The following is a 16509-nucleotide window of genomic DNA, read 5'->3' as shown; positions in this document are numbered from 1 at the left end:
AGCGGGAGGGTGCGCAGAAAGCGGGAGAGGGAATCGATTGCCACGAGAATGTAGCGGTAGCCACCGTTGAATCTCTTGTATTTTGAAAAATCGGCGAGGTCCATTTGCCACACGTCGTTGATCTTGAGCGCGATGATGCGTCTCCTATTAAACTTTCTTCTGACCGGATGGTGGAGCGTGTAGGCATCCAGCTTTCTGAGAATGGCGAGAGCCTTCTTTTTGCTCAAGTGATGCGCTTTTCTATAGCGTTCCACACCCCCCAAACCACCCTCTGGTTTCTCATATCCCTCCATAAGTCGTCCACGCAATGGAGGCTTGCTGCTGCTGCTGCTGCTGTTGAGGCTCGCGAGATTTGGGTAGAGAAATCAGACGCAATAGTTTCGAGACTTTGGGGAACCAGGAAGGTTTCTTTCCCGTTTTACGTTGCAACAAATAATTGACGAGTTCGTAAACGGAGGAGTGTCTGATGGGCTTGCCCGACACGGAGACACAACCCTCGCGATCCCAGGAAAGAACCTTCTTTAATTCCGAGACGACCCTTTCCGCTTCCTCTTCGTCCACCTCTGGAGAGAGGAGCGAATAGTCAAAGTCATTTGTAGCGTCGGACGCCTTGTTTTTATTGTCGTAGGGGTCAAATCCGTACTGCTTGAGTATACGATACAGTGCTTGCAGTATGAGTTTCACTTTGACGTCGTCACTCTCCTTCGAGGAAAGAATGTTTCCGATGGAGGTGGTCACTTCAATTCTCTTGGCCATTGGCGAAAAGGTTCAACACGGCGGAAAGCAGGAGAGGAACCACCGACGAAAGAACGCCCTGTCCTCGCTGCTGAGACAGATAGCGCTTCAAACGTTGCGGATTCTTGTGAATCTTTTTGTAGGCGAGCCGTCGTAAAAAGCGTTTGTGCTTCTTCAAACGCGCGAACGTATCTGGAGCTAGAGCCACCTTTCCGTTCAATACATTGAGGCAAATTTCGGAGAGGTGTTTCATGTCGGACGAGGACGAACGTCTCAAGACGTCGCGGCGGCGTGGAGGGGGTAGAGTGGAGAGTACTTTGAGTAAAGTGAGGTGAGGGCGGAGATTCATTTCGGAGCGTAGATATATTGACGTTCTCCCGGAAAGATATTGCTACGCAACCTGTGATCCTCGTGCGTATAGTTGTGAAGATCCACGAGTAAATATGCGTGGGGCGACGACATCGCTTGTTTATATGCGTCCAGAAAATACTCCAATCTTTTTCTGCCAAATAGCTGTTGGCCGAAATGTTCCATCTGGTGCACGCTGCGCACGGTGCGCCACAGGACGACGTAACTGGCGTTGTAGGATATTGTTCTAAAATGGCTACTGTCGAAAAAGATGTTTTGAACGAGTAAGAAGATCGACGCGTTGGCGTGGTGAGAACCCCGAATGAAAAGATCGGTCACCTCCTTCAAGGAACCGGCGTCGGTCATGTGATCGTCGACGACGATCAGCGTAGCGCGCGACGTGTCCCACTCTCGCGGTAGCTCCTTGGTAAATTTTACGGAGTCCCCGAATTCGTCCTGCATGCTCGGCGAAGCATATTTCTGCACGTAGAATATTTGTGACGGAGGCTTGTCTACCACGTCGTTCAGGTTCCTCAACACGTTAGCAACGAACGTAGATTTGCCGCACATGGAGGGGCCGCTTAAGATACAGCGAAAGGGATGACGGAAACGAAAAGGTTCGGGGGAAGACATGTTGCGTGCGTGCGTACACGTTGCACGAAGAGAAAGAAGAGACTGAGACTCGAAGAGAAATGCATCGCTTTTTATTTACACATCCTCGTCGTCGTCCTCTACATCGGAACTGCGTTCCCAATACAGATTGTCCAGGCTAAAGTTGGACTTCTTTTTCGCCAGTCTGTCCGCCGCTAAGATGCGGTCGAGCGTCTTCATCTTGTCCTGACACATTTCTTGACGCGCTTGCAACCATTCCAGACGGTGGACTTGAAAGGCTTCCTCCACGATGCCGCGTATAAATTCGCGAAGTTCTTCGTTTTTTGTCTTTTCCTTGCGACGACGAGAAACGCAGGAGAATAAACCACACATGGCGTTTTCCACGTATCGGTCAGAATGATGACGCGAGCGCGGTGCGCGCTGCCTTTATAGAGATAAACGCGCGCGCGCGCAAAGAACGGAGAATGAAAGCGAAACTGAAAAGCCACCCGTCGCCGCTAGGAGCGCGCGCGCGCGCAGCAGAGAGCCGAAACCGAAAACACCCGCGGCCGGCGCAGAGGGAGCTAGCAGCGCGCGCGCGCGCATGCGCGGACGGGTGGAGCAGAGGGCGCGCGCGCATCCATAGCGGCCGCTGCGCGTCGCCTCTCTCAGTTTCTCTCGGACCGTCGCGGAAGACGGACGTGCGCTCCGCGCGCTCGCTCAGTTGCTGGCTGGATCTCGTAGGGAGCAGACGTATGTTCTCCGCGCTCGCTCAGTTTCTGCCTGGAAGTTGCCGCGGGGGAAAAGGTGAGTGATTTGACGCGCTCCTTTTCTCGTATGTTTGCCGTGTTTAGCGGTGACCGCGCTCGTGTTAAGCCTTTTCTCGCATGTTTAGACTTGTTTTGCGGTGTCCAAGCCTGTTGACGCATGTTTAGCGATGTGTGGTTCCCGCCTTGTGTTAGCTGCGTAGTGTTGGGATTAGGCCTAAGCGATCGCCCCCCGTAAGCCTCTTTCCTCGTATGTTTGCCGTGTTTAGCGGTGACCGCGCTCGTGTTAAGCCTTTTCTCGCATGTTTAGCGATATGTGGTTCCCGCCTTGTGTTAGCTGCGTAGTGTTGGGGTTAGGCCTAAGCGATCGTCCCCCCGTAAGCCTTTTTCCCGCGATGTGTACTGTTTTCTGTTTTAGCAGTAGCGGTTAGACCTTTTCTCTCGCATGCCTAGACTTGCTTAGCAGTGCTGTCATTTTTACCTGCCGCTAGTATCTTGTTCTGTCTTTCTCGTCTAGAGCTATGATGGTGGCGCCATCTGGTGTGATGCCTTGCAACTAAGTGGCCACCTGTCGTCGATCTCTGCAACTGCTGGGTGCAAACTACCAACATGGCGGACGCTGGTCACTCGGGTGTTGCGGAGCGGCTTCTTCGCCGCGGCATCGTTGATTTTCGAATAAATTGTTTCTCTCTACTCTATTTCTATCTTTTTATTTTATTTTCTGCCTATTTTTTTATTTTTTATGACCACGATTATCCGGAAACGCACATCTTGGTCTGGACGCAAGATAGACGTTCCCCAATTAGTGTGATGGCTCCCTGGAGGGTGCTGATTAATGTGGGGGGTCCCAATTAGCTCTAATTGCTAATTAATGGCGTCCAGGCCAGATGTGCGTTTCCGGATAAACGTGGTCAGTACTTACTACTGACGTGTTGGCGGTGTCTTTCGTTGGGAGGCAAGTGCGTTCGCCGATCGCCGTTTTATCCGTGTATTATGGTGTCTTTGATCGTGTTGTACTGTTTCTCGCCACAAGCATCGGTCTACGAACAGCCAATCGGATTTCAAACTGAAGTGTTGTCGTGAATTCTGGTTCGATGAACATGTTCGAGCGCCGTCAGGTCTGCATAGCGGTAACAAGAAAATACGATTCATGAATCAGCATTTTATGTTTGACGTGCAGCAGGCAAGGACATGATGATCAAGCCATTGTGCGCAAGTATGTTGCAGTTGTTCGTTGCTGGGAATAAGCGGCGTCGATATGCGTGTTTTGCAAGTTTGAACTTTGTTCCAGTGTGCTAGGAAGCGCTACGCAATGTACTCAGTAGGCTCAGTGCATGTATATGTGTCAACCTGCCGATTGTGTCAGTATAAATAAATTTCTGTTGATTACGACACAGTTTCACAGTTTTCACAGTTGTTTGGGAATCACGGAATAACTTTACGACGTGCATGAAAGCAGTATGCAGTATGGAAAGCAGAAGTCAGCAACAGCCAGAACCGGTCGGGCTGCGAGCCAGACGGAAAGACTTCTGATTGGAAAATAGAAGGAGCAATCGCTGCACTCTCATTGGTCGTGTGCCCAGTGTTGTGTGAATTTAGCTATACTATGGGCTCTATGGGGAGTTGATGAGAGCTGGCTTCGCCAGGCCATCTGCTAATATTACCGAGAAGCAGAAAATGAAGATCCAGAACACGAAGGGATTCACATGTACAAATTTATTGACACGGTAAACATTTAAACAAGAAGCAACATTTGAATGCAAGTATATCTACACGATTATTACAGAATCCTGCAGAATAAATAAAGAATAAATAGTCACGCTTTCTGTTGCTCGGCACTATCATATTATACAATCCTTAAGGGAACCTATTAGGTTTGGACAAAGTAGATATTATTACACACATACATAGCACGTGATGAGTCGCAGAAGCCATCCGCTTCATCCCAGCACAACTGCAGGATTTTCAGGTGACAGGGGCCACATGCTCGCGGATCGCAAGGCAACGAACAGCTGTCGGCGTCTGAATGAAAGAAAAAAGAAAAGGAACCTGTTAATGATATGGTAAACCCGAGCACAGGCAACGTTAATTGGCTGAATACGCTATGTAAGACATGCTATCGTTACGCGCCTAATGACAAAATTCGAGGAGCCCGGCGTACGCGATGCACGCTGTTTTCCTTTTCATGCACACCAGTGTATTAAACATCAGACACATTCAAATAGTGCAACAAAACCCAACAAGTAACGCCACGCATAATCATCTACCAGATCATGACTGACAACCGGCAGAAAGCGATGTAATACGGGACAAGGCGTACCTCCATGCACACAGTTAGGCGACAGTATTAAACGTCTGATCACTGACATGCATCATACGTTTGTCTCCGTACCTTTCATTCAGGCGTTCGACCATGGCTCGAACATCTTCGAAATTCACGAAACGAAATCACCGTCTGCTCACATACGCAGGTGCCAGCTACACAACGGTCAGACGGGTCGGCGCCTAGGAGAAACAAACGCGGGAGAATCCACCGGTTAAATGAGCCTCAGCCAATCATGATCGAGAAAGGTCACGTGGGGAACCGGAGCCAATGGAAAGTAAATAGCCGGAATTTGGCGGGAAATGCCAGCGGCGACATTATTTTCGCGGCGGCGAAACCCGCTTACTGTGCCTCCTCTGCACGGAAGCGCCGGCGTCCGTTTCGGACGGCTTGTGTTGTGTAGCGGTTGGGTTGGAGTATGAGTTCTGATTTTTCCTGTTTAAAAACGCAAGCTGTATCATGTGAGTGTCCTCGAACAGTCACAGCTTCCAGGGAAGATGCCTGCGCAACATTTCTGCTCTGCTTCTTGGTGTAGAAACGATTCGGGAGTCCAAACGCCCTCGTACCCGATACCCGGTCAACGACTGCCGACAGATAAGTCATTTGTCATTGCTTGTTGCCTTACAACACCGCATTCACTTCGTGTGTTGGCAGTCCTCGAAATCCAACGGCGCCCGAACTTGTTCTTCACGCTCCAACTCATGAAGCATTCTGGTACCGCAGTTGATAGATTTTTCGTGGGATAATAGTTGTGTCCAGAAACAGCACAACACGCGTAGACTCGCAATAAACCCGCGAACATATTTCTTCAAACTGTTCTGTCGATTGACACCACCGAATACTGGAGGACGACATGCCGGCCGTGCTATTTCGAAACTATGTTGAAACGGCCGAGACGCTGCACGTACATGCGCGCGTACAAAATGCGATTTCAAATCATCCTCGACCAATCGGAGCGCGCGCACAGTCTCGGCCAATGGGCTTGCAACATGGTGTATGGGCGCAGTGGTAGATACTCTACAGCCGCATCCGCGGGTACCTGAGGAGGACTGGTTACACTACACCATCGATCGGGAGAATGTGCGCGCGAGAGGAGGAACGCGGAAGAGACATTTCAAGCGCGCGCTCGCATTCCAGCAGAGGTAGCAGCTTGTCGGCTGCTGCTGCTATCGTGTGGGAGGCAGACACACTGATCTCGATTGTAAAAGGCTGGATCGCTGATAGGGAGCGCGAGCGTGAAGAAACCGGCCGCCATCTTACGGTGCTCACAACAGTCGCCGCAGCGATCATGGCAACTTCTTGCAATTACGGTCGTACCAACCGTACTGGCAAGGTTACAGGGCCTAAATTTATACAGGTGAGTCACTCTTTATCGAGGAATAAATAGGCGTTCATTCTGTATATTTAGTTGACCATTATGAAGTGTTTTTTTGCCCAAAACGAGCACTGGATGCAGGTTGCTTGATCGCTCTTCCGACGTTCAATCGAGCACACTTGCATTTTATCCGGCGGCAAATACAGTTTGAGTGCATAATATGCTTGAAAGAACACGTTACACTACACAGGTAGTGTTGTCATCAATATATGTGCGAGCACTCGAGCGCTTTTTTGCATGCATTGCTAGCATGGTACACGGTGTTCTCTGCGGAAGCAAGTGCCACATTCATTTCTTTGAATTACCTTCGCGCACAAGTTCGGTATTACGTCATAATGAGACCACGATTGTCACCTTTTTTCATGTATTGGTATTGTTTTGTGCCTTGGTTTGATTTGTGACAAAGAATCCTACGTAACGGTGGTGTGGCGCGACTTGAATAACGCCTTTGTCTGAGCTGTATCGTCAGCTTGTTACGATAGTAATAATTTGTAGCGTGTCGTGCTATTTGAAGCAGTTTTTAAGGGTGGTCTCTCAATACAGGTTTCGTCATGAGGGCTACCCAGTGAATAATCTGTGTAGTGTGATACGGCTGGGTGTACAGGTAAGTATCACGTTCCTCATCCACTGGTTTCTACTTTACAGGAAGGAACAACCTCAGTGCACGCACTGTGGTTAGCCTCTCTCAGTTTTGCATATTTTCTTACATGTTCACATCAGAAACACACCTTACACTTTAGGCTCCTTCACCCAGCAATATAATAATTATAATTCTTTTTAGAAGAGTTCCCCATATTCTTTTTAGAATAGTTTTTCATCTTTTTAATTTTTAGGAGATACAGGGATTGTAAACCATGTTTTAAACTGATGTTTTAACATTTGTCCAATGCATTTATTAAACAACATATTCATTTTTAACTGGTTGCACCCAAACCAATGTTCTGATGTATTATTTCCTTTGTTGTCGATGCACCATAAAAATTGGAATAATCATCATCAATGCAGGTTACTTCACAGCTGCCTTGACATACTCAAGAAATGGGTGCAGAACCTCCATAATGCCCACAAACTTTGATTACCACAGCACCTCCAAAAAGTATGTGTCACATGGAATTTTTAACATGGGATTCACAGTATATAATACCTTGTATTAACTGTTGTAGATCTAAGCCGTCTCTACAGTACACTCTCAGAAATTAAAACCGTGAGAACCGTGATAATTGTTTCAGTTAATAGGCATGCACATATATGCTATAAGAAGAAAATTATTTCTTGAGAATGCACTTCTCTGGCTACTGGTGTTGTTTACATCTACTGTTGATCACATTCATTTATCACATATTATATTCTTATATATATTATTATATTAACACATATTTGATCACATTAAATTCAAAATTCATCATATATAAGAAAATACCAGGAGGGAAGTTGCTATTCATTGCTCATTCTAACCTAAAATTGAGTGCTACAAATTTAGAGAGAGTACCTGTCCATTGTCATTCCTAAAATATATATTGTCATTGTAGCAAGGTCATAAAACAATAAATGTAGTCTTTTGTGACCTCCCTGGACATTCATTGTATCCTGAAACGCATAAGTGCAAGAAATAACTTGAATAAACTTGATGTTGTATAAACTTGATATAAAATGTTGAATAATATAATGTATGATATAAAATGTTGAATAAACTTGAACTTGTATATTCTCTTTACTCACCATCAGTGACCTTCTTTACAAAAGCATATCGTGTTAGATTTTTTTTGTTTACGTTTCACAGACGGTGTACACGAGGGCCAAAATGACAAAATCACAACTGTTTCAAGCTCCAAATCGTCCTGCTGCAATTATCCTGTTGCAGACCATACGTGTGTAGTGCAAGAAGGCCCTTGCACATCAAAATGTAAGATGGGAGTCACAGTTAATGCAAAGTGGTTCCTATGAGAGACTTCGATGCTGAACAAAATTGTGCAAACTGCGGAAGGTGCCATAGAAGATATTCAGAAAGCGTGTCTGGTCTCACAACGGTGCTACGGCGCTCTCTTTTAGATGACGATGATACCCATTGGAGTTTCAGATGTGCAGCTGCATTTTTTCGAACGTGCTCCACATAACAAGCATGACAAAGTCAGCACTGGGTAGCAGGCCCCGTTCCTAAGCAGCTTTGCTCACGCTGCAGTTGTATTCAGCAAAAGCATGTGAGTACTCGAGAAGGACATTCAGTTTGGCACAACCGCGCCTGCAAATAATCAGAACAAATGAAGGAAGAAACAAACAAACATAGAAGGGCTGTACTTCAAAAAGAGGTAAATCTTGTGTCTCAAGGAGGTGTTACCACTTTTAAGTAACTTAATTGATTAAGCTTACATCACTACCTCATTAACTGTCCCAACGAGCGTGTTCTAATTGCGTAAAGCAATTAAATCACGCTCACAACGTATTTGGGCTGCTTCGGTGTGTCCATATTTGCGAGGCAAAGCACCGCAGTCGTTCACTAAAAGACACTTTCTGCGGCGGTGCTTGATATAAATCATACGAAACCGATACACGGCTAAAACAACGGCCGTGATTCTACAGAACGATCTCTTTCTGCCATGCGAGTATATCCTTTCCCGGACCGTTCTTTATGGAACAATTTTTGTCCAGAACGGAGCACGGGATATTACATACATGGTGGTTGCTAATCTCACATCGTTTCTTGTTGAAATATTGGCTGGGAAACGTACTGTAGTACAATCCCCAGCGCTGCACTGCTGTGACGGTCTAGTTTCGGAATGCAAAACATAACGTAATTAAGAATCGAACGGCAGGACACCTGTGAAACACTGTTAGGATACATCAGTATACTGGCACCTTACAAAATTGTATGATGACAAGCAACGATCAACGCCTGCAGCACTATAAATACTCACAATCTCCGTTGCCTCCCATTGTTTTCTATGGGCGCACACTGCGCTTTAGGGCCTCCCAACATGGCGGCCCGAATGCACGCCTCTCCCCCGCGAGCCCCTCTCCCATGCGCCATCCAGCCTTTATACATAGAGATCAGTGGGCAGACACCCCTTTTCGAGCGTTATCTCCAAGCTTCGATCGCCTGCTCCTGCCGGAATCGACGGCCTGTGACTCATCGTTGTCTACGGAAAAACAGCCCTTTTTAGGGCTTCCTCGTGTGTGGTGGTGCAGTGCTTGTGCACGGTGAAATTTGTGACATTACCGATACGGATTGCCGGACTAATGGAAAACCGCTACGAAGCCCTCTCATCATCGAACGCCGTAGCCATGGATGACCGTCCGACAACACCCAGCAACAACGGAACACTACCAGGTACAGGTCCCGACAAAAGTTTACGGAACGCGCGAGCGATGTATTTTCTCCTCGGTACGACACCCTAGCGGCAAGCGGAAGCTGGCGAAATCAGCAGAGGAGGCACAGTAAGCCGGTTTCGCGGCCGCGCAAATAGTGTCGCCACTGGCATTTCCCGCCAAATTCCGGCTATTTACTTTCCATTGGCTCCGGTCTCCCACGTGACCCTTCTCGATCATGATTGGCTGAGGCTCATTTAACCGGTGGATTCGCCCGCGTTCGTTTCTCCGAGGCGCCGACCCGTCTGACCGTTGTGTAGCTCGCGTCTGCCTATCTGAGCAGGCGGTGATTTCGTTTCGTGGATTTCGAAGATCTTCGAGCCATGGATGAACGCCTGAATGAAAGGTAAGCAGACAAACGTATGATGCATGTCAGTGATCAGACGTTTAATACTGTCGCCTAACTGTGTGCACCTTGCCCCGTATTACATCACTTTCTGCCGGTTAACAGTCATGATCTGGTTGATGATTCTGCGTGGCGTTGCTTCTTGCGTTTTGTTCCGCTGTTTGAATGTATCTGATGCTTAGTACACTGGTGTGCATGAAAAGGAGAACAGCGTGCATCGCGTACGCAGGGCTCCTCCAATTTCGGCATTAGTCGACATTAGACGCGTAACGCTGGCATGTCTTATAGAGCGTATTCAGCCAATTAACGTTGCCTGTGCTCCGGTTTACCATATTATTAACAGGTTCCCTTGTTTTTTGTTTTTTCATTCAGACACCGACAGCTGTTCGTGGCCCTGCGATCCGCGAGCATGTGGCCGCTGTCACCAGAAAATTCGACAGTTGTGCTGGGATGAAGCGGATGACTTCTGCGACTCATCACGTGCTATAGATATGTATAATAATATCTACTTTCTCCAAACCGAATAGGTTCCCTTAAGGATTGTATAATATGATAGTCACGCTTTCTGTTGCTCGGCGCTATTTATTCTCTGTTTATTCTGCAGTATTCTGTAATAATCGTGTAGATTTACTTGCATTCAAATGTTGCTTCTTGTGTATATGTTTACCGTGTCAATAAATTTGTACATGTGAATTCCTTCGTCTTCTGGATTTTCATTTTCTGCTTCCCGATAATATTAGCAGATGACCTGGCGAAGCGCTCGGAACAGGGGGGGGGGGAGGAGATGAGTGAGAGGGTGTGGAGAGGGCACGCAACGCACATGCGCAGTTCGATCAGCCAGCGCGCGCTCTTTGGCGCCGTTTTCCGGCTATTTTGTCGTGATTCGTTACGGATGATCACATGGTCAAGGGGGGCGGTGGTTTTCGTGGCGAAACTGTGGAAGCTACAGCTGCACTCCACTGAAATCAGGCCAGTCCACTGCCTCAGAGGGGTGGGCGACTGCGCTCCTAGCGACACACCGTGGTAGTTTCGATATGGCTACTCTTGTATGGGCCCGCGAAATAAGTTGGATTTCAGTGTCGCGCCCGCCAACAACACCTGATTCAATGATTATGTTGACAGAGCTCGCCGCTATCATCGTGATAGCGAGGATGAATCACGTAGCAACACTTTACGGCGTATTGCTGCTATTGGAAAGCCGAGATATGTAGACAACCGAAAGAAAGAAATTTTCTAGACAGTTGCTTTGTTATGGAACTCAGTGGTGACCAGGTGATAAACAAATGACGCTTTTGTGACACAAAGGAACAAAATTAAACGAGGAATTGCATATTTATTCAGTACTTAGTGGCTTCCCCTTCAACAGAAATAAAAGCACTCATTCTCTCTGGTAAAGACGCGTACAGCCGGTGGACGAGGGAGTTATCTTCGCGGAGCGCGGTCCACTCAGCCAGAATCGCCTCCCATAGCGCGTCCTTACTCCTGAGAGGCCGACGTCTAGCACTCATCCTATATTTCATTATTCCCCAAACATTTTCAATTATGTTCAAATCTGGGCTCTTCGCAGGCCATTGCACTGCATAATGGAGAGCTCGTCGAGGCGGCGTTGAACGGTTCTACACCTGTGCACGGAGCTGCCATCGTGTTGAAATATATAGCAGCCGTCAGGGAACGGGCCGTCGAGGACATAGGGTAGCAGGGTGCCCTCGATGACGTCCAAGTAGGCGCCGCCGTTAAACCTTCCATCCAGGCGCACTAGGGGACCAAGTCCCTGGTAGGAGAGCGCGCCCCACACGCTGACGGTCTGCCGGCCACTTGATAGCACTCCGTTAACATAGGCGGGCATGTACCTTCAAATGAGCAAAAATACAAGTCATGTTATAGGTGCTCCTTAAATCAATGTGAATTAAGACTATGTAAGTGTACCTGCAATTTGGAGGCCGCCAAACCCGTTTCGACTGAGACCACCGAGTACTAAAGGCGGCCTCGTAGCTGAAGACAACTGTGCTCCAGTGGCCGACGTCCCAGTCGCTGTGGTGGACCGCAAACTCTAGCCGTGCTGCTCTATGCTCCGCTGTCAAAAGTGGTTTCTCTACGGCGACGCCGCACTTCAGGCCGCCAGGAGACGTGAGGCGCCGTTGAATGGTCCTTGTTGACGCGCTCACGCCAAGTTCCCTCTTTATGTCCGTTGCCATTGCAAAAGGGTCGACGGCGCTGGCGGCGATGATGACCCTGTCCTCTTCCATAGTGATAACTGGTGGTCTGCCTGCTCTTGGTGCGTCTTCTACACTACCTTCATCCCTGTAAGTTTGGACGACGCGGTTTACCGTGGAAAGGGAGCATCCAATTCGCCGGGCAATCTCCCGTTGTGACATCCCAGCCCGCGACAAGCCGACGATGTTGTGCCTCGTGTCGGTGCTGACCCGTCTACTCATCTTGACAAGTGATCAAGATTGACAATGTGTCGGCTTGTCGCAGGCTGGGATGTCACAACGGGAGATTGCCCGGCGAATTGGATGCTCCCTTTCCACGGTAAACCGCGTCGTCCAAACTTACAGGGATGAAGGTAGTGTAGAAGACGCACCAAGAGCAGGCAGACCACCAGTTATCACTATGGAAGAGGACAGGGTCATCATCGCCGCCAGCGCCGTCGACCCTTTTGCAACGGCAACGGACATAAAGAGGGAACTTGGCGTGAGCGCGTCAACAAGGACCATTCAACGGCGCCTCACGTCTCTTGGCGGCCTGAAGTGCGGCGTCGCCGTAGAGAAACCACTTTTGACAGCGGAGCATAGAGCAGCACGGCTAGAGTTTGCGGTCCACCACAGCGACTGGGACGTCGGCCACTGGAGCACAGTTGTCTTCAGCTACGAGGCCGCCTTTAGTACTCGGTGGTCTCAGTCGAAACGGGTTTGGCGGCCTCCAAATTGCAGGTACACTTACATAGTCTTAATTCACATTGATTTAAGGAGCACCTATAACATGACTTGTATTTTTGCTCATTTGAAGGTACATGCCCGCCTATGTTAACGGAGTGCTATCAAGTGGCCGGCAGACCGTCAGCGTGTGGGGCGCGCTCTCCTACCAGGGACTTGGTCCCCTAGTGCGCCTGGATGGAAGGTTTAACGGCGGCGCCTACTTGGACGTCATCGAGGGCACCCTGCTACCCTATGTCCTCGACGGCCCGTTCCCTGACGGCTGCTATATATTTCAACACGATGGCAGATCCGTGCACAGGTGTAGAACCGTTCAACGCCGCCTCGACGAGCTCTCCATTATGCAGCTGCAATGGCCTGCGAAGAGCCCAGATTTGAACATAATTGAAAATGTTTGGGGAATAATGAAATATAGGATGAGTGCTAGACGTCGGCCTCTCAGGAGTAAGGACGCGCTATGGGAGGCGATTCTGGCTGAGTGGACCGCGCTCCGCGAAGATAACTCCCTCGTCCACCGGCTGTACGCGTCTTTACCAGAGAGAATGAGTGCTTTTATTTCTGTTGAAGGGGAAGCCACTAAGTACTGAATAAATATGCAATTCCTCGTTTAATTTTGTTCCTTTGTGTCACAAAAGCGTCATTTGTTTATCACCTGGTCACCACTGAGTTCCATAACAAAGCAACTGTCTAGAAAATTTCTTTCTTTCGGTTGTCTACATATCTCGGCTTTCCAATAGCAGCAATACGCCGTAAAGTGTTGCTACGTGATTCATCCTCGCTATCACGATGATAGCGGCGAGCTCTGTCAACATAATCATTGAATCACGTGTTGTTGGCGGGCGCGACACTGAAATCCAACTTTTTTCGCGGGCCCATACAAGAGTAGCCATATCGAAACTACCACGGTGTGTCGCTAGGAGCGCAGTCGCCCACCCCTCTGAGGCAGTGGACTGGCCTGATTTCGCCAGCTTCCGCTTGCCGCTAGGGTGTCGTACCGAGGAGAAAATACATCGCTCGCGCGTTCCGTAAACTTTTGTCGGGACCTGTACTCCATTACGCACCCCGCGGAAACGGCATCGTACTGGCAGCCTTAGTGAAACACCAAGCTCACTCAGCTCACGTAGTCAGAGCAATGACAGGCAAACCGTAGTGAATAACGGGGAGGGGGATGACGGGGAAAACCCCTTTCAAACGGTCATTTACAAAAGGTCACGAAAAGCGGGGATCCCCGTCATCTTCACCCCCGTAAACCCTAATGAGACGTTCCTGCGAGCAAACCCCAACGTAGTTGCCCAGGAAATACTTCACGCGACTCAGGAGCGCATACGCGATCATCGTTTCGGCCAGCAGGGCACCCTCACTGTGATTGTCAACAATCTGACTGCAGCTAAGTCCCTGCTGGCCTTAACTTGCATCGCAAACGTAGCGGTCACTTGCCGCATTCCTGACGCTTACGCTAGGAATGTCGGCAAAATCACGGGTGTTCGAGCCCCTTACTCCGACGTGCAAATGCTGGAATTTTTTCGCTCATTCGGAGCAATTGAGGTTCGCCGACAACAGGCTTATAACAAAGATAAATCTGGCAACGTAACATCACGCCCTACAAACAGCGTCATAATCACCTTCACCTCAGAAAAACCCATGCCGGACACAGTCACCCTTGGCTTTAACGAGTACCGTGTGCACAAATACTTTTCGCCAACACAGTGTTACCGGTGCCAGAGATTTGGTCATTTAGCCAGAAACTGCCGGGGTTCAGTTAAATGCAAGGCTTGCGCCGGACCACATAGCTTCAAAGATTGCACGACACGAAACGAGCGCAAATGCGCAAACTGCGGCGGGCCGCACTACGCAAATTACGGGAGGTGCCCCCGCAGGATTGTGGCAGCAGAAATAGCGAAGAAAGGCGCTTGTGACGTGGCTCACGGAAAGGTTACAAACATAAATAAGCAACTCGTTGTGACACCTCCACCAGCTCCACAAAAACCAGCCCCACCAGCGCCGAAAGGTCCCCCTTTGCCGAAACCACAAAGGACACCAAAGCCTAGGAGGAAAGCACCTGAAGCACAACATCAGCCCCCCACAAACGTATGGTTCGCAAAGAAACCCCCAGCTCAAGAACCGCTGAAGCGGCCAACGGCGCCTCCCCCCCCCCCTCCACCGCAAATGCTCGTGGAACAGAACGCCATTCAACTTGTCATGCAAACCATACCCTTCCTTTTCACCGCCATAAGAGCACTCATTGCTGCAATTCCCAACGCGCAAAACGTTCCTGAGGTACAACACGTTATCGCCATGGAGCAACGATTTGTGGAAATACTAAACACTCAAAATCATGGCTAGTACCTCACACACAAATATACAATCACTTTATAAGGGAACAACCATCTTTCATTGGAATTGCCGGAAAGGCAGGTGACTTCAAACAGTTCGTATCAAAGTAGCATTTTCCTATCATCTCATTATCTGAAGCTCGCCTGCCTACATCCTTTCGATTACACAATTACATATCATATGAATCAGGTAGACAAGGCATGCCAAGCAGAGCCGCTCTTTTTATACGCTCTGACATACCCCAAGTTCCACTGACCATACGGGGCGACAAATCATCGGAACTATGTGCATCTCGTGTTCGTCTTGGTACACAGGACATTACTGTCCTAAGCGTTTATTTAGAACCTTGCTGTAACATTGATTTTAACGAATTTTATCAGACGATACAGTCACTCCTACCACCTTACGTCATATGCGGCGATTTTAACGCACACCACACTTCGTGGGGCTCACGCAAAACAGATAACTGCGGGAGTGACATTGTTGGTTTCATTGAGACATGTCATCTTAAAATCATGAACGACGGGAAACCTACATTCCCCAGAAGCGACTCAGTCCTTGACCTCGCCATTGTAACCCATTCACTCACGCCTAACATGACGTGTGTCACTGACATAGAAACACATGGAAGCGACCATGTACCGCTACTGATAACTCTCAGCGACAACAAAAAGCGTACTGCAAAACACAAAATAAAGAAAGTAAACTGGGGAAGATTTGAAGACTGGGGAAGAAGATCGCTCCGAGATGGAAAAGAGCTTAATCTCTGACGTTGGTTACAAGGCTATAACTGAGCACATAAAAGAAAACTTATCGTCGAACACAAGCAGCTTCTCCGTACCTACACGAGTCAACAAAATAAATGGGGAATACGAGCGCCTTCGAGCGATAAGAAGGCGTGCGGAAAGAAAAGCCCGGAGAACCAGAGATCCAAATGATATACGTACAGCCAGAAAGCTCGCAAACAAAACAAGACGCCAGCTTAACCAGCTTACTCAGGACACGTGGCGAAATTTTTGCGATGGTGCCAGGAAGAGCACAGCACTCACAGATATCTTCAAACTCATCAAGCACGAAACACAGACACCAGAACAAAAACATCCTTTTGAAGCGCTGTCTGTTGCACAAAATAGGCCGGTGAAAGATATCGCCGATGAGTACTGCAAAATGATAATAATACCTCCACCAGCTGGCAACTCAGGTTTCATCCCCCCTTTCACGACTGTAGACACTAATGACCCTTTGGAAAATGACTTTACACTTCACGAAATAAAACAAGCACTAAACTCATGTCCCACAAACTCTGCACCAGGACCTGACAAGATAAATTACCAGGCCATAAGGAACCTGGGAGAAAAAGCACTTTTCCGGCTGCTTGAAGCTTACAACGA

At 48.4% G+C, this 16509-nt stretch overlaps 1 protein-coding gene and 2 long non-coding RNA genes across 4 annotated transcripts in view; all 3 read left to right on the top strand.

The window, feature by feature from the left end:
* Positions 1-16509, top strand: part of LOC135392821 (uncharacterized) — a 189020-nt gene that overhangs the window by 63565 nt on the left and 108946 nt on the right. The gene's annotated exons all lie outside the window — the stretch shown is intronic.
* On the top strand, positions 2337-3139 carry LOC135392818 (uncharacterized). Its single transcript, XR_010422239.1, has 2 exons — positions 2337-2481; positions 2959-3139. It is a non-coding gene; the product is annotated as an uncharacterized LOC135392818 (long non-coding RNA).
* On the top strand, positions 6020-7213 carry LOC135392817 (uncharacterized). The gene is made up of 3 exons (XR_010422238.1): positions 6020-6121; positions 6683-6743; positions 7145-7213. It is a non-coding gene; the product is annotated as an uncharacterized LOC135392817 (long non-coding RNA).

Source organism: Ornithodoros turicata, chromosome 4, assembly GCF_037126465.1.
Source record: "Ornithodoros turicata isolate Travis chromosome 4, ASM3712646v1, whole genome shotgun sequence".
Classification (NCBI taxonomy): domain Eukaryota; kingdom Metazoa; phylum Arthropoda; class Arachnida; order Ixodida; family Argasidae; genus Ornithodoros; species Ornithodoros turicata.
Note: the sequence above shows the minus strand (reverse complement) of the source record. Positions and strands in the feature narration are given on the sequence as shown.